A 22,767-nucleotide genomic window follows, 5' to 3' on the forward strand; every position below is an offset into this window, starting at 1 on the left:
ATCAAATGGTCCAAACTCTGGCGGTATCATGACCATAATGCTTCAGAAGGTATACAGTGCCTGTGTAGGTAGAGGTGGGTCTGGAAAGATGGGTACATCTGGCAACCCCTGTGTGTAAATATCACTATCTGCTCCCACTCAGTGGCACCTACATTTGCCACCTGAGACCCCTGGATGTCGGTGCCACACTCTGGCCAGCTCTTGAAATGCAAATGCAAAGTATTCAAATCACACCGGTGTCACAGGTTGAAATCCCAGATCAGTCCAAAGCTAAATCGTCTGTCCTACATCCACCCTGGAGGTCTCACTGGACATTCCATCAATCTCTGAAGGCAGCTGGATTCCCTCCTCACCACTCCTCAGTCAGATTCTTGGTTTCATGATCCACATTTCTACAGGACTCTCCCTTCCTTAGTTCTCAATGATTAAAATCAGTGCTCTGAAATCCCAAGGTGACTGATTGTAAAACTCCCATCTCAGCCACACACCTTCATTAGAATGGTAAATCAATAACAGTTTTGTTTCAGCTACCTTTACTCATTTCCCCTATACATCCTTTGAGGAATTCTCCATCAAATAACTAAAACTTGACATCGGGAGGAAAGAAGAAGAGATGAAAACCTCTAATGCTTGAAAATAGAGTGTGAGTTTAATGTCAGAGCTGGTTTCGAATCCTTGTTCTGTATCTCACACAGTAGCTATTAATCTTATTACTTAACCTTTGTCTTGTATCATCTGTAAAACAAAGGCAGTAACGCTCATCTCCTGAGGTGGTTTTGAGGTTTAAATAGGAGGTTATAGGTGATGCTCCTAGGGGGGTGCCCAGGAAAGGGTAAAGTTCCTTCCTTTTCTGCTTTCTTTGGTCGCCCAAGAGTGTACTTCCCCTAATCACTGTTCTTCCCTCACTGCCTCCTCACATAAGCCCCAGCCCCTGGCCTGTGTCCCACAGGCTGGAGGCATCCCTCCTGGGGCAGTGGGGGAGGGATTGAGTCGGTCCTGTCACCCCGTAAGGGTGGCCTGCAAAATGTGCTCCTCTGTGAATACTGCCACAGGCACAAAGACAGCTGTTAACAGGATGCACGTGGCAACATGCCTGATAAATTAAGGCAGGAGGTAAATGCTAGGTTACACTATTATTTCCATGAGATTGGTGGGCAGGAGGAAAACACTGAGCCTTTGCTCTCCTGAATTTCTTCTGAACTGAATTCCTACCGGCAAGATTTTTGTCAATGACCCAGAACCACTTAAGCTTCCAGGGAACCAAGCAACAAAGCGGACCAAGACTAGATAATGAAGCCCGGGGCTGGGGGGCTGGGGAGGCAGTAAGGGTCCCACAGTCAGAGGTGTGCATTGCTGTGCTGCACAGCAGTGCTGCATTCACAGCGCTCCAAAAGGCGGGAGGGGCTTTAAGAAAAACAAAAACCGAGAGTTACCATGTCAGCACTAGAGTTTCACAAACACCAACCTCTACAGAAACCAGAAGATGTGAAATTGCTAGACAATCTGAAGGTTAAAGGAAAAGCATATTTTCTTAAAGTGGAAAATAGATGAGAATTGTCAGTACATTAAGTACTCATTTTTAGAATCTTTTATTGATAGACGGTCATTTTGTTATAAAGAAACATTTAAAAAGAGGCATGGATAGCTAACTTGGCCACTTCGTAAGATTTTCTTGTTTGATAGATTTAGAGATTTAAGGCATTGCCGTAAATCTTTTCCAAAGAAGGAAGATTATAAACAAAGTAATTAGTTAATTAATTAGACAAACCAGCCATTGACAAGCCTGGGGAAATGCTTTTTTTTTTTTTTTCTCTTTTTCCAGTTTTGGAGGGAAAAACCTTGGAAACAAACATGACCTACTACACCTACAATTCCTCATTTTAATTTTTTTCCCCAAGCACCCACAAATCCAGGTCACCCAAGTTTAAATCCCTGACCCAAAGCCTACCATCCGGAGTCCTCAAGGGGCTGCCACTGTGTTCTGTGTTTGCCAACAGATGCTGTGACACACCCCTCCCCGAGAGGCACCTGCCTCACTAGAGTGTGTAACGTGGCTGCCAGGGCGAGACGGACATGTCGGAAAAGGCAAATATCCCACGCTGTCCGGGGGGTTGGAGCAAGTATCCTGAGCAGCTTCAAGCGATTAGACCTAAGACTCGGAGCTAATTAATGGAAACTGAAGCAAAGATGGTGACAGCTCAAAGCCAGGGTGTGAAGCTCACGTCATCTGGTAGAGAGAACCTCAGGAGAAATCTCCTAAGGGTAGGACATTAATGCTTGCACTTTGCTTTGCAGACTAACACATTTCGTTTAGAAACATGTCTTTACTCTCTGGAGAGACTTTATAAGGTGTTGACCTGCTACTAATTCTGGCAGTGCCTACACCACAGCTCACAAAATAACTCTTCACTCATTGGATTCTGATCACCCAGCTGCCATCATAGGGAAGGATGTCCTTCACTCCAACTAAACAAACCTATTTGTTGTCCAGCTTCTGTATGTCCAATCCTCACAAGCGATCATCTCCAGTTTGAAATGCCCCTTTGTCCTCCACTTCACACCATCATGACTCTTTCTTCCTATAAAACACAGTTTAAACCACCTTCTCCCTTAATCCCATCCAAGCGAACCCTGTGTAGTTCCGGCATCCACGCAAACAACAGACTTAGCTCTTATTTCCCACTGACATAGATGTCTCTATAGTGTAAATGTTAATCCAACTCAGGACTAATGTGTAACTTTGGGCAAGTTACTTCTCCTTTCTGGGCCTCAGTTTCCTCATCTGTAGAAGGCAGATAACAAGAATCCCTATGCTGTGAGAATTAAACATGTATTTATTTATTTTTGCGGTACGCGGGCCTCTCACTGTTGTGGCCTCTCCCGTTGCGGAGCACAGGGTCCGGACACGCAGGCTCAGTGGCCATGGCTCATGGGCCCAGCCGCTCCGCGGCATGTAGGATCTTCCCGGATCGGGGCACAAACCCACGTCCCCTGCGTCAGCAGGCAGACTCTCAACCACTGTGCCACCAGGGAAGCCTTAAACATTTATTTTTAATGTGTGTGTGTGTGTGTATACGTGGACACCCGCACTTAGGGCATGCAAAGAGCTTAGCACAGTATTCAGTATTCCCGTACGTGGTAAGTACTCAGAAAATGTCTACTGCTTTCAACAGCGTGACTATTATTACTGTCACTCTGTTACTTGTGCTTACAGTTGTACTGGTCTCCACCACTTGATTACTAAACTCTTGAGAGAAGGAGCTATTCTTACACAGGGCCCTGAAACTAAGGATGTGACAGAAGTTCAGTAAGTGTTAATTGAACAACTAAGGAGCAACTTGGCAAGGACTCAGGTATTTCAGACTCAACCTACACTGCTGATTACAAAAGCTCATTCATATGTGTGAGTTTAGGCAAAAGCAAATATAATTGTATCTGATTCTTTAAGCAGGAAAGTGGTAAGATAAATAAATACTTCTGAACCTGCAGAGAAATGAATTGTAAGCGGGCTTCAAAACAAGAAAGAAAATCTACTGTGGCCTACGAACATCTCCAGAAGCATCTTGAAGATATGACTGAAGAAAAGGCGAGAAGATAGCAAGGAAGCCAGCCCAGCACTGAGCACTAAGACAAACCTAAGCCTTCTGTGCTGGGGGAAGGGCAAGGAGCTCAGGCCATGCAAGGGAAATACGGTTCCTTGAAAGGTGTTTTCCAGGTGCAAGTTAGTTACCCCAGGTCTCAACTCTAACCTTAGGCAGTGCTCAGTTCACCCAGTAAAAGCCACCTGCCCATGGAGAGAGACATCCACCTGAATTTGCACCGGGGGTATTTCCCACCTGTGTTCTAGACCACCACTAACTCCTGCCTTCCTTCCACCTGCTCCACTGCTGTTCTTACCATTTTCATTTCCCTTGTAAGTCAGATGTCTCTTAATCTTCAGATACGGAATGTCCCAGGCAAAGGGAACTTCCAAGGATTATCCAGGCTACTACTGCCCTCCTCTTATAGAGGAGGAAACTGTTCCAGGGAGGTTAGTAATTTTCCAAAGGTCACAGAAGTAGTGGCATTGCAGGAACTGAGACCTGGATTGTGTGACCAGTCCCCTCCTCCCAAAGCAATCTAGTTTCCAACGCTGCAGCATCCTGCCTGCTTGCTTCTCCCCCTTCCCAGCCCTTCACTGTGGCTGCTAAGTCATCAAGGTAAGTTTTGTTGTCAAGCAGGCCATTGGAACAGGCCTCCTTGCTTTGGGAGGACAAAATATACTTGGCTCTTTCTACCCTGCGGTCACTCGGCTCTGCAACACACGTAGCGACCTTCTGCCCACACCAACTGTCAGTCACCCTTAACAGCCTATGACACCATATCTCCCTAAGATTCTTGACTAATAAGAAAGTTAAATGGCTAATAAATAACATCACGATTAATTTAAAACCCTTTTTATAGACAGATACTTTATTCTTTTTTTAAAAAATGGGTATATTTTCTTGGAGTCTTTCTCTAGGTGCTAATTCAGCAGCCAATGTCATGCCTTGAATTCCAGGTGCATTAAAAAAATAATCTCAAGTAATCAGCTTTTACACCTGACAACAGACTGGGAACATAAAAGAACTCTTTGGAAAAGGAAGAAACTAATTTCGCACACTAGAAATCAACAGCTGCTTCTCAAATCAAAGTTACTTGCAACAAGTAACTGCTTAGTAGGGAAAATAATTTACCTTCAAGTAACCATGTCACGCTAGGATAAAATGTTTCACAAAATAGCCATTAAATTAGTTTTTCTTTAGGTGGTGTGGGGAACAAGAAAAAAAGCGATATAGTTCAATTTTACTAAAAACTCCTAAGAAACTCTGATACACTGTACATGCTCCAGGCAAATGGCAAGCCAGAGGGGACAGAGATTCCCAGGAATATGTGAATCATAATTGTTAGTCATCAGTTTGGGGAAGTTAGGAAACAGTTCCTATCAGTTAAACATATCATTATTTGCTAAGTGTCCAAGATATAAATTTCCTTGGAAACAACTGGTGAAGGTACGAAAGGCTATGCCCAGCCTCTCAATTTTCCTATTTTGTGGACTGGCAGATTCAGAGGAATTTCATATATTAGTATGAAGGAGAAATGAATATATTTAATTAATATACACATAAGCACATTTACATATATTCCTAATCAGAGGTGGATCTAGTTTGCAGGGTCTGAAGCATATAGTTAGGCAAGGGATGGAGGGGTGAATAGGGGGAGGAGTGGGTCTTTAAAAAAAGAGTTCATAAAATTAGATACCGGGCCTTAGAAGGGGCCTGTACAAGTGAGAGGCTTTGAACCTGAAGTAGCATTAGCTTCAAGACAACCGTGCCTGGTCCGTAAGACACTCGGCATACAGGTGACCATCACAAGGGTGGGGACACTCACAAATGGCCAAGCTCTACACAGTTCATTACAGTCCTCTCCAACATCAAGTGTATCATAAATACTTCTGCACACGTTTTTGCTGAGTTCAGATGGCCACAGCAGAAATGTTTCAACAGTATGTTTTAGATGAGCTGTTAAAAGAATTCCAGCATGTGGCTTGACTACCGTGGCAGGAAAACCTGTCATCCACAGTAATTGATTATGCAGTGATGCCTATTCTCTGGAAACCCATCTAAAGGTTCCTGAGAGGGTATCTCAGATCAGTGTCACCATGTAACTAAACTCAGTGGTTACAATGAAATGTGGATGACGGGGGGAGGCACGGTGTCCCTGAAATCAACGAGCTTAGGTTTGGGCTCAGGCACGGCTGGTGAAAGGGCCATTTTACAACACACTCTGCCCTGCGCCAGGAACCCAGTGCGGGGAAAGCCCTCCGGTGCATCTTACTTACAGCCGGAGAAAATGAGGAGAGAGAAAAGTCTCTGAGCGCCTCAACTTGAAATCAATCCACAGAGCCCCTGCACCAGAAGAAAAGATGTACCCTGAAAGAAGATTCGAGAATCACAGGCCTCTGGGATTACAGGCAAATGTCTACCTTAGGCCAGCAGAAAGTCATTACTGTTTCATTAACTTTCAGGAAGTAGATTAGCCCTTTCCGGGCTTTCTTTCTTAAGGCTCTCCGAGCTCCAGGGTGCCAGTGGAGTACCGCTTAGATCAGCAGCCGCGGCTAGAATAGAAATCTGAAAATAAACCAATCGCTCTGACACGTCAACTCACTACTTTTAATTGTGGCTCATTAAAGATGTAAATAGAAGATGAATTATGTTCATCTCTACTACAATTTCATTGCTGCAGTAAAACGACGCTGCTTCTGCTTCTATGCAAAAAGGAATACTTCTGCCTTGCGTAGTATCACCGCAAGTGGAGGGCTACGATTCACCAATTTTTCCAAGATCAGCCATCATGTGTTTCTGCCTGTTGTTGGACAGAGGCAGGTAGACAGAATGAGTAGTTTAAAAATCGCCCAAAAGAAGAAGAAAAGGCAAGTCGGTCAAAAGATGGAATCTAAAACATTCTGAACCCTTCTTAGTAGGCATTACAGAAATGCAAGCCTGCTTGCAGAAATTCTGCAAAGGATTCAGGCCCAAGAGGGGCTAAAACCAAAGTGAGGAAGAATCTGTGCCAAAGAGGGAATGTGAAACTAACAGGAGTTTGATTTTTGTCTTAGATGTGTTATTTTCTTCAGTTACTCATGAGAAAATCATTTTTTCCATATTTTCTATTTACCCATATTCTTATAGGATCTAGTTTCTGAAATTAGAATAATTATATCTTATTGAAGATTATTGATACAATACAGTATTGAAAATACACACAAAAAGAATATCTGAAACACTGTGCTAAAAATCAAATTAAGGGTCAGACACAAAGGGACGAATATTGTATGATTTCTAGGTATAAGTGGTACCCAAAGTAGGCAAACTCACAGAGGCAGAAAGTAGAGTAGAGGTTACTAGGACCTGGGGAAAGGGAGGAACAGGGAGTTAGTGGTTAACAGGTACAGAGTTTCTGTTTGGGAAGATGAGAAAGCTCTGGAAATGGACAGTGGTGATAGTTGCATAATATTGTGAATGCACTTAATACCACTGACTTGTACACTTAAAATTGTTTAGGGCTTCCCTGGTGGCGCAGTGGTTGAGAATCCGCCTGCCGACGCAGGGGAGGTGGGTTCGTGCCCCGGTCCGGGAAGATCCCACGTGCCGCGGAGCGGCTGGGCCCGTGAGCCATGGCCGCTGAGCCTGCGTGTCCAGAGCCTGTGCTCCGCAACGGGAGAGGCCACAACAGTGAGAGGCCCGCGTACCGCAAAAAAAAAAAAAAAATGTTTTAAAGTGGCCAATTTTACGCTATATAAACTTACTGCAATTAAATATATACATATATATATTTAAAAATAAAATTCAGGACACGTGCTGGATTGATGGCTGGGTCCCCGAGACAGAGTAGTGCCGGTTCATTGACTCTCCCAAGTGGATGAGAGTAGTACAGGCGAGGAAAGGGGCGAGACCAGTGTGGATGTTCACCAGGAAATAAATGTCCACTCCTGCAAAGGGGGTACAGCGGCAGCTGACCTTAAACCTCCGAACGTCGGCACCAGCATGGGTGCCAAATATTCAGAAGTCCTGATTTAAATGCGTTAAGCGGATAATCTGATATGTTACAGGATCTTACTCAATTTCATAGAGCAGATAACCGCTCCAAAATTTGTCAAGTTAATAAATACAGATTTAGGTTGAATTTGCATAATATGTGCTTGTAGGTTCACTGGCCATTACCTTTGATAGTCGGAATTGAACTTTCTCTTTCACTAAATGTCACTCCAAATTCCAGGCACCATTTGGAAGCAAACGCTGCTCTGGGCCAGTTGCTAAGTGTCTTTAGTATCATAAATTTGGTTTCAATCAGGTAGAAGAAGCAAAGCACTCAAGGCTCTTGCAATGTACTCACTCCCAAACTCTATTTTACTGTGAAGGACAAGTTCACTCTACACACCAACCCAACAGAGGACACCAGGCTCTTACACAAGTGGCTAATTTGATGGGCTCCTAGAAATGACCACCTGCCAGCAGGGTCATTTAGAAGGATGCTGGTCCTGAGGACAGTTGAAAATAATTTCTTTCCCATCAACTCCAACAAAGTAGATTAGGTCCTTGTAGGGCTTTAGTTTCTCTGAAAGCAGCAGAGTGCTAACAAATGCCCTTTAAACCAGCAGAAGAGACAACCCTAGTGGAGACTGGAAATCAGAAGTGGCTCGACAGAGGGAGCGGGTGATGGCAGAGTACAGGCAAGGGGTGGGGGAGAGTCCAGGGTTTGAATCCTAGCTTTATTCCTATAAGCTGTGTGATGCTCTTCAGCACCGATAACCTCACGCATTATAATGACATACAACTTGAATGGAAAAGTCATACTCATTGTCTTTAAATTTTTTGGTGAGGATCAGATGAGATGAAATAGGTACAGACACAAAGAAACTGATTTATTAAGTATTCTTAAATTCGTTTTCTCTTTAAAAGGTAAAATGTACAAAAAGTGTCTCCCAAGTTTTGTCAAGGAAGCTTTTAAAAGAGACCCCACCAGGGTTTCCCTGGTGGCGCAGTGGTTGAGAATCCGCCTCCCGATGCAGGGGACACGGGTTCATGCCCAGGTCCGGGAGGATCCCACGTGCCGCGGAGTGGCTGGGCCCGTGAGCCATGGCCGCTGAGCCTGCGCGTCCGGAGCCTGTGCTCCGCAACGGGAGAGACCACAATAGTAAGAGGCCCGCGTACCGCAAAAAAATAAAAAATAAAAAAATAAGAGACTCCACCAGTATTTACGGACTATCCACCAGGTTGAAGGTCTAGTGCTATTGCTCGTGGGGAACACAGGGATGTGAACGATGTGTCTTTAATTTCGGGGAACTTAAGAGTCGAACAGCAGATGAGTAAATCACTGCTAAGTCTGATCACGACCCTTTTCTGTTCCAAAACCTTCAATGGCTCTCCACCACTTAAGAAAAAATTCCAACCCTTAATATGAGATTAATTCAATTGTTCATCTATAAAATGGGGATAACTACGTTGCAGTGAATTGCAATCAGAGCTAATTTATGTAAAGCACCAATCTCAGAAGCTGGTGTGAGATGGCTTATTCAATCAGTAATTCACATTAATTATTGTTATCCTCATCATTATTAAATCAATGTCTTTCCTCCCAAACTCTCATTATTCCACCTCACACACCTTACACTGGACCAAACCAGTCCCCAGGGTTCCTCCGGCACACACAGCCCCTCCCTTCTCACCTCTGTCACTCTCCGTCCTGTCTGGAACGCCCTGCTCCAGCCTCTGCCATTTGGGACCCTAGCCTCGCTTCCATGTCTAGCCCAAAACCCCTCCACCAGGTTTTCCCCATCTCCAACGAGACCAAGTCTCTCACTCCTCTGTGTTCCCACGGCATTTCCTCACCTTCCCTAACTGGGCTCACCCCCAGTTTCCCCTTCCCTAATTGAGCGTAAACTCATAAACTCAGTTTGAAGGAAGGCGAAGGCTGGAAACATTTCATTACAAACTGAGGAACCGTGTAAGTGAATACCATGAAAGAGGAACCGTGTAAGTGAATACCATGAAAGTGACATGATCGTGACAGTTAACATTTTGTTACGGCTTTATGTGCATTAACTCATTTGGTTCTCACAACTCTGAAAGATGCTGCTTTATTTTCCCTATTCCATGGACGGATAAACCAACACCCAAAGAGGTTAAGTTACTTGCTGAACATTACACAGCTAGTAAGGGGCAGATGTGTATTCAAATCCAGGAAGTTTGCCTCTAGAACCTACACTCTTACGCTGCATGACATTGTCTCCCAACAGCATTGTAGCAATTTACTATGTACTATTTTTTAAAATCTATGGGACTTCCCTGGTGGTCCAGTGATTAAGACTCTGTGATTCAAATGCAGGGGGCGCGGGTTCGACCCCTGGTCAGGGACTAGGATCCCACAAGCTGCACAGTGAGGCCAGAAAAAGAAAGAAAAAACAGTCTATGGATACACTGTTAACCAGTGTATGGAGTGTAAAATAAATATGAATTTGTGGGTAATACAGTTAAATGCTGTAAAAAAAAATTTATGATGACTGTAATCAGTTCTTTCGGGGCTGGATTTTAAAACTTCAGATCCATCAAGATATCCTGTTCTGTAGATCCTTAAAGTCTCAGGAAGAGACTTCCTAATTGAGGCCACTATAGCTTACAGACACATCTGCCTGTGCTCACCAATGCTAAACAACCTCAGCAAACTACAGCCACAGCATCACCCCATGGACCCATATACATGGTCTGCAGAGGGCAGTTCAACAGAAGCACCTACTACCCTGGGTAGCACCTGAAGCTGTAATGAAAACTGCAGTGGTCTACTGACTGCTGGAGTTTTTGTCACCAGGTGTTTAGGATGCTTTCGAGTACTGGCTCTCAACAAAAGGGCAATTTGACAGTCGGTACCTCCTGGTAAATGAACTGCAGCAGTCACGGGGCATCACTGCAGCCCCGTGGATGGTGCACCAGAGAATAACTAACAGTGAATGGCGAGTCTGCATGCAATCACGCAAGCCCTGGCCTATTACTGGACGCATCTTCCAGACAGCCAAAGGGTTGGGCTTTTACATGAATGCAATGCTCAGGACAGGAAAAGAAGAAAATTTGGCAAAGGTTCTTCAGTGTGGCAAACAGACAAAGATCAACTAACATGAAAGGCTGAGAAGTGATGTGGTATATAACACATCTCGTCAGTGCCCAATGTTGTTTGTTGACTGACCAATTTCTTAATCTGGTCATCTAATGATGGCTCAACTTTTGGCATAATTTTATAGGCAAGAAAACTGAAAATTGGGTAAGAATATCATGCAAAAAACCTGCCAAACCTCAATCTTGCTGAATAATTCATTAGTTCTAATCATTTGTCTATAGATCCTCTTGCATTTTTATGCAATTGTATCACCTATCACCTAACATTAATAGGAAAAATTATACATAATGTTATAAAATAATACACAAGTATTAAACAATCTTACCCTGATGACAAAATGTTCTTTAAAAAGATGCATAACACGCCTCATACATTCATCCCCATCAAATCCCATTCTGAATTCCTTGCAAACAAGTGCGAATGATGATTTTTAGTGGCATTTTTAACATGTGATACTAAAAAACCATCCTATTCCACCCTTTGAAAAGGAACTTTCAGGGATGCCAAATTAATTTAAGATGACTTTTCATTTTATTTAAGCCAAGATGTTTTTTTCTCCTTTGATTTTTTAACCAAATAGAATTCTTAGAAATGAAAAAATAGTAACAAGTGTATTTCTAGGGTAGAATAGACTTTCGGAATTGAAAATGTTACATCAATCCTTTCCTGTTATCCAGTCTTGGCTTTTTAAAGTCCCTTAGGAAAAAAATACCACATATTCATATTACGTTGCCAGCACTGGATGTGTTATTTCTTTGGATTTCTGATTTGGCCGATATGATTTTTCATGACATAAAACAGTTAAAAAAAGCAATTTCTAGTAACTTCACAAACATGGCTACTGAGAAGCTGACGTGACCCTCCCTGATGTTAGAATTTTCAAACACCAAAGATCTACCCTAGCAGTTTAGCGAAAATGGTCTGATGCTGAATTCAATGACTTTTGTAAAAATTATTTAACCAAAAACATGTACTTTTTATAATTTTTACAACAAGTTAATTAGCACCGAGCTTATCTGAAAAATGTTACATCTCACCTGAAGGATTACTTGTATATCTATAAATGAAGTCTTTCCTTTCTGCTCACCTTCCATAAATATGTGTTAAGCTATATTATATGCAGGAATGGGCTTAAGACTTGGAATACAAGGTTTAAAATAAACCGATCTCCACCCTCATGAGCCATCCACAGAGGCAGTACAGAAACAAAGACTTCTAGTACATGTAGAGGAAGAGGGGACATTTCCATTAGGCCTCAATGAATGAGGAGTCCACTGGGCAGAGAAACAGAATTTCATGCAGAAGAATCAACATGAAGAAAGGCATGATTATTAAAATACACAGTACGTTCGGAACCGAAGGAAGCGTTGTGTGGAGAGATGGGAGGGATGGCAGATGAGATTTAAAGGCTAAGCTGATAATGAGTTTCTAGGAGGTCACGAATGTCACGCAACGAAATCCACATTGCATCTTAAAGGGAAGGAAAAGCTGACCAAATCCTTTAAATGTTTCCTTTCATTTCATCATATTCATTCATTACTCCAGAAAACACCAAGAGTATTATTTTTTAAAAAAGAAGTACCAATCGCCCTCTTATTGTAAACATCTTCATTTTTGCTTTATTTACTACTAGTCTTTTGTTGACAGGCACCATTTTCACCATTATTTTGTAATCAGTGTGTCTAGACAATTTTGAATTATGAACTTTACACTTAATAGTGTATTAGAAACACTCTTCCGTCCTTCCGCATACTGTCAGGTTTTTTCAGGAATAATTCAGTCAGATCCTTTCTTTAAGAAGGTAATTCTTAAAATAGTAGGACGAACGGAACACAGAAAGGAAAGATTTAAGACAAGAATACACTTTTGGAAGTGGCTGCAGTGGTCCAGGCAAATGATGCTACAGCCTGAAAGAGAACAACGGCGAGGAGACAGGGAGAAGGGGTCGACTGTAACAGATTTAAGAGGCAAAACCGCAGTACGTGGTCAAGGGATGAAGTACTGGAAGAGGAGGAGGTGACCAGCATCGATGATGAGCTGGTTGGCGATCCTGTTTCTCTAAACAAAGAATCCATAAAGGGAGACAGGAGAGTGAGTGACAAGTACAGGTTTAGACTCAAGTTGCCGACACCTTTGGAATATTCCAATTGGAGCTGTCGGGGAGGAAGTTGGAAGCCAATGACCTTAAACTCCGAGGAGGAAGGGAGAGCAATGTTAGTCATTCGAGCAGAGCTGGTAATGATGCCACGAGGTGATGATGCCTTCCGGCAGAGCGCGTGCAGGAATGAACACGGGCAAGTTTCCGTTTTCACTCCAACAGTGTGTAAATGTGGCCGTTTAGTTCTAATTTCTTTTGAGGCAGTGCGAACACCTCCCTTCGAAGCTCTCAAATTCTCACCAAGGAAGGGGTACCTTCCAAGTCAATCGACATCATCTTTGATGATGCCTATTAGAAGACAATTCACTGCATTTCCTGAACCGGTGTGGTTTCACTTACAGTTATACCAAACCACACAGCTGCTCTGAAGGACTGATGTAATTATTAGCCCATGATGGTATCAGGAGAAGAGTGAGTTATAACACATTTCACAGAAGGCATGCTTGGTACTGCTTTACGGAACAGCAGCTCAGGGACGTGAAGGGTAACTAACTCCTCTGAGCTGGAAAGCATTTAAAGAGCTTTCCGGCGATGGCATTCAAGGAGGGTACTAGGCTGGCTCTTTTCTTCTGTCTGCCTTCCAAAAGCAGGGCCCATGATTCAGGTGGCCGTTTGGTAACCCCGCAATTCTCAAGGCTGCCTCACAGTAAACAACACAAGTGACATAGTTTCTAACTAGACAAATGCTCTTTAAAAAACAGTTTTTCTCTTTTCCAACCACGCATGGCCACTTAAAAGGAAATAAAGACCTCCCAAACAGCAATGCCAGCATCTGGTATTTTGCGAAAATCACGTGCTTTCTCATGCCTTTAATTTTCTCTCTAGTTATCCCTTCACCTGAAAGCCTTTAACAACGGCTCGAAGACGCTTACATCAACAACTTATATCTGGAAGAAGCCAAGCAGATGAAAATCTAGTCAGCTCTCCAGGAAGCACATATTAAAATGCCTCTTTTGCCCTTAATGTTGCTTTGGAAACCCATGTTTTTTTCTTCTTCCCTTAGCTGAGAATCTGAGAAAAAGCCCAATCCCAATCCACTCTGGTATACCTTTCTGCTAACCACGCCTCCCGTAGTCGAGATTAGACAAGAGACCGAGAAGAAGATGCTTCCCCGTCACTGTGCTTGAATGTACCTGGGAACACACACTTTATTCAGCTTTGGTACAACTTTGCTAAGAAAAACTGTGACAAAGCAAGAGTCAAAGAAAGCTGCAAAAAAAGGGTTTAATGCATTTGGTAGTGGTTATCCTAGCAGCTAATAAATTTCCTGATTCCCCTACTTCTTCCCTCGTAGGCTGCCTGTGAGTTCTTCTGTTTGGTTTCCGACTCGAACTGTCAGACGTTCTACCAGTTCTGGATCCTCCAGCAAGGCCCCTCAGGAGGTGCACCAGAAGCAGACACCACCCTGTACATCTCTTCTGGGTCATCCAAGCCCAGGCAAGCCCTTGCTCAAGCAGGTGGAGGAGGGAAGGAGGCAGCCAAGTGTCACCATGGCTACCTGTGAACATGAGATTCAAATCCTGAATCCGCTGCCGCCACTGTGGGTGCTGTGATGTGTGTCCACTGCAGCTTAACTTTATCCCTTCCGGCGATGGGACCGCTCTCCTGCCACCCAAACTGACAACCTGCTAGCCCTAACAGCTGAAAGAAACACCACTCAAAACGAACTGCCAAGGGCAGAAGGTGTGGCTTTGGGAGCCCAGGATAGAGCATCTAGGTTACCACAGCACTGCGTTCATCCTCAGAGCCTTCGCCCGTCCCGTCAGCTCATCAAGTCCAGCTCCCACAGCTGATATCCCTGCTCTACTAGACTTAGGGTTACTGCCATTACCAGGGACAGTCAAGAGTCAACTGGTGACAGAGAAAGAGACATAAAAAGGTTTCCAAAGGAGCCTCTGACCTAGAGGAACGCTTCACACATTTAGACAAAAAGGGGTTTCTCAGGGTTCAGAGAATATGCTGACTTCATATCCGAAAAGGTCAGGAGATTGAAGAGATATCACAACTACCATGGTTTGATGCTGCTTAGATCAACAAGCAAGCATTTCCTGGGCACCTACTATGTGCTCAGATCTGGACCCTCTGCTGTGGGCGACGAGGCAAAGAGGAGGATGAAGCAGCAGCCTGAGACACTTGCTCACAAACCTCAGTGCGCAGGAGCTATCTGTAGTGAGTCTCTTGGGCTCAGCATCCCCAGAAATTCTGACTCATCGAGCCTGGGGTTGCTAACTCTGCAGCTTTAATACGCACGTCCAGGTGATTCTGATGGGGGAGGTGCTGGGGCTTAGACCACCTCTGAGAACCACCAGGCTATGATCTGATTCCTGCCCTCAAATCTGCAACTCACAAAGCAATGCACGGCCATAGAGTTTGTTTTTGTTTGTTTTGTTTTTGTTTTTTTTAAGATGCAGGCTCTAATTGTTATAGGAGCTCATAAGGAGAGGCCAGTCAGTAAGTCCTGAGCATTCAGGGCAGACTTTGTGAACATGAGCCGGGCTTGGTGGTCAGGCGCGACTTGGATAGAAAGAGACAGCCCCCTGCAGTCGTCTTAACTCAAACTCCCAATTCAGCAGGACAAGGCAAGAAGGCAGGCGGAGACAGGAGCTACAACGCTGTCACCAAACAGGTAGAGAGGCTTCCTATGTTGACTGCAGGGAAGAGACTGTCACCAGGAGAATCATAAAACTGGCATCTTCAGATAACACTGTTTGCGTTTTCATTCTGCCGCATTCATGTGGTTTCCTGCACTTCGTAATTTAACATTTTTAAGAGAAAAAAAATGCTGTTATGAAACCCAAATAATGCACTGCTCTGAGGCAGACAGCCAGCTGCTAACAAGAGTGACATCTGAGCATCATTTAAAGCGTCATTTGCAGCTCTGCTTCAGAAAAGGGACATTTAGTAAGAAAGGGTTCCGTTCAACGTAAAACAAAGTTTGGGGCTCCACAGGGTTAAAGAACTGGCAGATAACCCACAACACAGTGACTGCAAGCACAGAGAAAGAAGAAGTGAGATCCCCAACAGAAAAATAGAAGACAATAATTCAAAAGAAACCCATCTCGTTTATTCGAATATTATATTCATAGAACACTGCGCCATGTTTTCTGTAATGCTGCAAGGGAATAAATTATGAACCAGATACTGCAAGACCTGCTTGACCACAGGGCTGAGTCCCAAGATCAGTGCCAGAAGGAAGGAGGACCCCAGGTGCCTCTGCCACCTCTTCTTCACACTGGCTGGTCCAGGGAGCCCCCTGCGAATAATGACTTGCCAAGGGCACATGATAAATTCAGATGAGCAAGAGTCAAAGGGTAGTATTATTTAATTAACTTCACTAGAGTGAGCTGTGGAATTTTAAATTTGCAAGCAACCTCGGACATCATCAAGATAGTGGTGTTTTTACAGGTGACTCATTTCAAGAGGGTGGATACATTGTCCAAGGTCACCAAGATATGTGAGCAGAACTGGGCTTCCATCTGAGATCTCTGTTTCCAAGAAATACATTGAACTAGACTGATGAAACTCACTTGGAAGTCCACATTATTTTGCTGTAGGGTTTGGAATTTATTTAATATTTATTTATAGTTTGGAGCATTTGCATTCCACCCCCGAGACTGTCATTCAGGGTACCAAGACTGTCATTCAGGGTACCAAGACTGTCATTCAGGGTACCATGTTCAGTTAAAAGGTTCTCAACAGACCCTGCTGAACAGGATCTGGAAACTCCCAATGCCTCTCACCTTGCTCATCCCAATACTTCACTTATAGGATAACAAACATGCCACTAGATTGAATATACTATCTCCTGTATGATTAATCCCCTATGCTCTCCACTGAAACGGAATATATGGAAGATAAAGTCTGTTGTTTGTGTGTTTAGTTGTTTGGGTTTGTTTTTTTTTTTTCTTTTTGGTCTTTCCTAACCACAAACGCATTCCGCTCAAATCCTGCTATTCTGCAAATTTCAGAAAGGAACACACTAAGTCAATGTCATTGCTCTCTTGGCTCAGCAGCCCTGGATCAACATTTCCTCAACATCCTGTTGCTTGGGTTGTAGAGAAATAACCATGAACTTGAATAAGATGGCCCGGGACACCAAATGAACGATGATGGATGAAATTTACAGCTAATGAAAGCCAAGTCCTTCGGATGACTTACCCAAGACCATTTGCATTTCAAGACCGTTCGTGCGGGCTGAGGTCTCCTCTTTCTTGTTCATGGTCTGTAGCAGCACTACTCTGGAGGCCTCAAAATAAACGCTTTCATTTTGCTCCAGAATGCTGCAGTGAAACAAAACACACCACCAAGTCAGAATGAAAAATAAATGCCACTTCAAGCAATTCGTTGATATTCAGGGGGAAATCCCTGGCCTTTCTCAGATGTATACTTTATAACCTCAAACAAGCATGTTAATTTCCAGAATGAAGCTATCGCACAATTGATCTCCATATGGAGCCCCAAAATACTGGTGATGGGGAGGGAGGGAGGAAGAAGAAAAAACAAAGCCCCTGCCCGACAGGTGCTGCATCTTATGACATCTACCACTGGTAATGTGCTTGCAAAATTTCAAGTTTACTAACCGAAATAAGTAAATAAAGAAGGGTTCATTACGTTAAAACAGAGATACTGATGTGCAGTTCTCGAGGGCAGAAAGTGGAGAAAGTTATGTTTCAAATTAAAATTCATCTGATTCTGCCCATCAAAGACTCAGACTGAATGAGCTAACAGTAATATTTTTAAATGAAGTCTACTTAGGATTGAACAGAAAAGGCCAAGTGTGAGAGACAGGACATTTTCCATTTTGCACTACAAATAGGTAATTGATGGGTTTTCATTCTGACTCTTGACATATCTTGATAAATACCTTCTCCACCCAAGCTGGAAAGCGGCATTTACTTTACACACTGAATATGAAATGAATGGGTAGAATATGCATGCCTCTTTACCCCCACTCAGAGCAGCTGATAAAGCCCACACATTAGAACTGTGTGTGACAAGGTCGCTCTGAAAAGCTCTCTTCTGCCCTGTGAGCTTCCAAGGCTCACTTGTCACAGGGTGTTGTTCTAGCCTCTTCTGGTGCTTAGTCAAATCCACCCCACTGTTTGTTCTTTGACAATTGCCATTTGAGAGCCTGGAAACGGTCTTCAAAAGGCGTTTGCATCCTTTTTGAGCCTTTTCTGAGCTCTTCCGCATCTATTTGGAAAGCCCATTGGAAGGTTGTCACCCTGTTCTCTAACTATGGTGACTGCATCCTACTTGTAACTGTAAACCCTCTATGAATCTCCAAAGGTCCCGAGGCAATCGCCAAAGCTCATCATCAAATGACCCAATTGTAAGAGAGAGGATATACTTCCTGTGCCTCACTAGGTTGCTGTGTGAATAATCAATTCCTTGAAAGCCTTCTGAAGCTATTACTTTATAGAATACACAACGTTTTTTAAAAGGACTTTTTTGGGGGGGGAGTTGTGTATTACTGGTTAAATTCACGTAGGCACTTAGAGATTTTGAGGAGGAGAAAGCCGCTCTTGGTTAACGTTTAAACAAGTGAGTTGGGTGTAAGGCCGTTATATTTTCAGTCTAGCTGGAAGAGCGACTGCCTGAAAATGGCAAAGGCTTTTTTATTTTCTTGATGCTAGCAATACCCACCGAAAGTGAGGTTCTAACGATTTTATTAGTTTTCTGAGCAGTTTTCATGAAATGTTAACTCAGCTCCCACTCAAATGTGTAACAGTAACATATTGATACAAATCAACACTGAGCCAGGAAGTTCAAAGCATGACAAACTGTTGTTAGCTTACCGTTTTGGTAAAAACAGAATTTGGAGAGAGAAGGATTTAAGTGAGCCCACTGAGAGTTATTGGCTGGTATCAATCTTCTTTTACTAAAAATAAACTGCTGCAATTCTCTTATTTGTTTCCAGCTTTATGTCCTGGTACTTTAGAACTGGAAATGTCTTTGTCATCTAGTCCAAGATTCTTCTGCAAATAAAGCTGCTGGCCCAGAGAGGGTGAGGAACCTCTTAAAATCACAGAGCAAGTTAATCTGTGCCTTGACTAGACTCTGGGTTTAATCACTCATGCCCACCGACTCTTAACGGGCATAATGTCACGGAATGTGATGTTAGGTGTTGGTTTGAAAAGTTTACCAAAAGCACAATACTTTCTCACGGTACTCTTTCTCTCTTTTTCTGTTTTATTCTTGCCCTAAAGAAAGAAATTTATTTCTGGACTATATTCTGGTCACCAAGTAGAACCAATTGATCTGGGAGAAGCAGAATGCCTCTATTATTAGCTCAGGGCCCTTTACTGGCTGCCAAAGACAGGTGTCCAGAGGAGTAAGGCTCAGACTATTTGCAGAGGAGAAAAAAAAAAAGGCTCATCTAAGTGACAAGATTTTCCATCCTTATCTCTGTAGATGTGAAGAACGTGAAAGTGATTCATTTTGTGATTTATAGCTGACCCTCAATTACACATAGTGCAACAAGCATGAAACAATTTTTGAAACAATTTTTATCAAAAGAAAACCACTGAAAATTCTACACACCTCCTTTTAAGCAAGAACTGCAATATATTTCCCTCCTTCGGCCAACTTTTCAGCAGTGCTTCTAATCACCCACCAAACAAACTGGCTTGAGTTTAATCTCCTTTGCTGCACATTCTTGTTTGCCAGCTGAAGTTACAAACAGAGATAAGACCAAAAGTCCAGAAAGGAGAAAAGAATGCCAGACGCCTAGAGCATTCATTGATATGCCGGAACACTGAAAGTTAGCTACGTAAACAAGGACTTCACTCCAGATGATATCCTTACAGGATTTTAAAATTTGATAAGTATTTTCGTGATTATTTTCTGAACAGTTATAAGCAGAAGCAGCAGCAAAGTACAGTATATCAATGTAAATCAAAAGCTGTGGTCTAAAAGCCGTGAGATTTTTTTTTTAACCTTAGTTTTGCAGCTAAGTGGATTTTTAAATTTAAGTCACAATCTCCTAAGTAGAATTAGTTCCTTATCTATCAAATAAAGGGACATAAGTATTCTCCATAATGAATTCTCAGTGATAATTCAAGTTGTTTTTATATGCAACTGAGTATACCATATCAAATAAAATCTCTACAATTTTATCTTATATGATTTATTAAAATTCATTTTTATCCTAAAATCCAACAATTAGACACAGATTGCATAGAAAGAGAGTAATGGGTTCATGGTGGAATAACCCCTCAGTGGGGAATTAGTGTTCTAATCCATAAACAGTGCTGGGCAAGTTAGCTTTCCATCTGGAAAGAGTCAGATCCCTCCCCTACACCATTCAGAAAATAAATTCTAGATAAATTAAACATATTAATATGTGTTTACACAGACATACATTTATACGGCATTTATTATACATATTTATATCGTTTTATAAAATAAGATACAAAAAAAAATGTTATAACCACAAAAGGCCTTGTAGGCCATTGTACAGACTCTGGCTTTCTACTTTAAGTAAAATGGGAAGACACTAGAGAAGCCTGAATGAGCAAGGTAATGATATGCCTTATGTTTTAAGGGATCTTTCTGTCTGTTGTGTGAAGAATACATTATAATGGGACAAGGCTGAAAACAGAGCCCACTTAGGCTACTGCAAAAATTCAGGTGAGACAATACATGGACCAACGTGGTGATACTGGGGGAGGAGGTTATGAGAACTGGTGAGATTCTGGATTTATTTTGAAGGTCAAGTTGACAAATGGTATAAGAGAAAGAAACGAGTAAAGGATCTTTCCAAATTTTTGACCCAATCATCTCTAAGAATGGAGCTGCCATTCACCAAGATGGAAAAAACTGGGAAAAGCAGGTGTTGGGGAGGCCCATTTTTCCATATGAAGCTTAGGATGCCTATTAGACATCCTAGTGAGGTATCAGGTAGACCCATGGATGGATACATTGGAATTCACCGACATGTGGACAGAAGATACAAGTGAAATCATGAGTTACTGTTATAGGCAGCCTCCAAAATGGTTCCCTGTGATCCTACCTTGATATTCATGCCCTTGTATAATCCTCTCCCCATGAGTATGGACTGGATTGAGTGCTTCCAGCCAACAGAGTGGGGCAGTGGTAATGGAACGTCAACGTCATTTCCAAGATGAGGCTCCAAAAAGACTGTGGCTTCCATCGTGACCTCTTGCGTTCTCTCCTGGATTACTCACTCTGGGGGAAGACAACTGCCAGACTGTGAGGCCATCCTGTGCAGGGGCCCACGTGGCCTGCTGCCATCTGTGTAAGTGAACTTGGAAGCAGATCCCAAGTGCACACACCCCGCCCCCATCCTTCAGATGAGACTGTAGCCTGGGCTAACGGCTTGACCGTAACCTCACGAAAGGCCTTAAGCCAGAGACGCCCATCTAAGAGGCGCCCTGATTCTTACTCATGGAAAGGTGAAATTGTAAGTATTTGCTGTTTCAAGTCACCAAGTTTTCGGGTAATCTGTTACATAGCAATAGATAACTAAGACAGTTACGATGTGCAAGGCACTGTCTACAAATTTTAGATGACTTTTTACAGTTGGAGAAACTGAGTCACAGAGAAGTTACATCACTCGCCCAACACCACACATATGGGATGGAGGTAAGAAACAAACTCAGATCATCTGACTCCAGAGCTTCAGCTCTTAATGACCGCATGTCAAGACCCGTCTGGAGTAAAACAGATAGCTAACGGGAAGCAGCCGCATAGCACAGGGAGATCAGCTCGCTGCTTTGTGACCGCCTGGAGGGGTGGGATAGGGAGGGTGGGAGGAGGGAGACGCAAGAGGGAAGAGATATGGGGACATATGTATATGTATAGCTGATTCACTTTGTTATAAAGCAGAAACTAACACACCACTGTAAAGCAATTATACTCCAATAAAGATGTATTAAAAAAAATTTTTTTTAAAGACCCTTCTAGAGTAACCTATTCTCCAACTTTGAATGTGCATACCTGAAATTTGACTTTCTACTGCAAAACGTGCTCACACAACATAGTTCATACAATCAATGGCCCATATGCATTTTTACCACATTTCTTAAGCTGCCACATAGCTTTACAATTCTTCAATTTTTGATATCCCAAATACACTACAATCTATACTCAACTGTCAGAGAAGATGGAAAAGCAGCCTCTTGCTGCGTGAAGAGTAACCTCAGTCTGGTTAATCTCAGTCTGGTTAACCTGGCTGATTTAATTATCAAAGAATTTCCAGCACAGTTTGCTAACGCTCTAATATATTCCTATAAACTGAATGTGGTTCTGTTGCTCATGTAAAGAGTTCTCCCTCACACTACTAAGTGGTAGGGAAAAAAACAAGATACTGAATAAGACAGTCACAGTAAATTCTGCTTGAATTTTTTAAATAATAAGGGAACATCAATTTTCAGTTCACAACAGAAAGTCACTAAGGATGCCAACAATATTAAGTTTTGTTTGTTTGTTTGTTTTTTGTGGTATGCGGGGGCCTCTCCCGTTGCGGAGCATAGGCTCCAGACGCGCAGGCTCAGCAGCCATGGCTCACGGGCCCAGCCGCCCTGCGGCATGTGGGATCTTCCCGGACCGGGGCACGAACCCGCGTCCCCTGCATCAGCAGGCGGACTCTCAACCACTGCGCCACCAGGGGAGCCCCAACAATATTAAGTTTTTAAGTAGGAACTGGCAAGACCGGAATATAAAAAAACAAAAGCTCTTGAACTGTATAAAATACAAAGGCTGTGGTCCCTTTAATTATTATAACAAATTAAGACTTTTCCATTCTTTCCTTGACACAGACATGTGAAATACAGAAAGAAAGAAATGATCTCTGCACGTCTGCCTCAATGCAAATTTAGAAAGGCACTGTCGCCGGAAAGGGCTGCTGCTGGTTAATCCATCATTCTTATTTTTTAGGAGGGAAACGCCCATCAGGT

General features: G+C 42.9%; 1 protein-coding gene across 6 annotated transcripts in view; it reads right to left on the minus strand.

Moving 5' to 3' along the window:
* ATXN1 (ataxin 1) overlaps positions 1-22,767 on the minus strand; it is a 396,205-nt gene that overhangs the window by 280,084 nt on the left and 93,354 nt on the right. For all 6 annotated transcript variants that reach the window (XM_082664147.1, XM_082664148.1, XM_082664146.1 and 3 more), the window contains one exon: positions 17,006-17,127. The gene's annotated coding sequence lies outside the window, so the exon portion shown is untranslated. The remainder of the gene's footprint in view (positions 1-17,005; positions 17,128-22,767) is intronic.

The sequence above is a fragment of the Grampus griseus genome, assembly GCF_964374135.1.
Source record: "Grampus griseus genome assembly, chromosome: 10".
NCBI classification, from domain to species: Eukaryota; Metazoa; Chordata; class Mammalia; order Artiodactyla; family Delphinidae; genus Grampus; species Grampus griseus.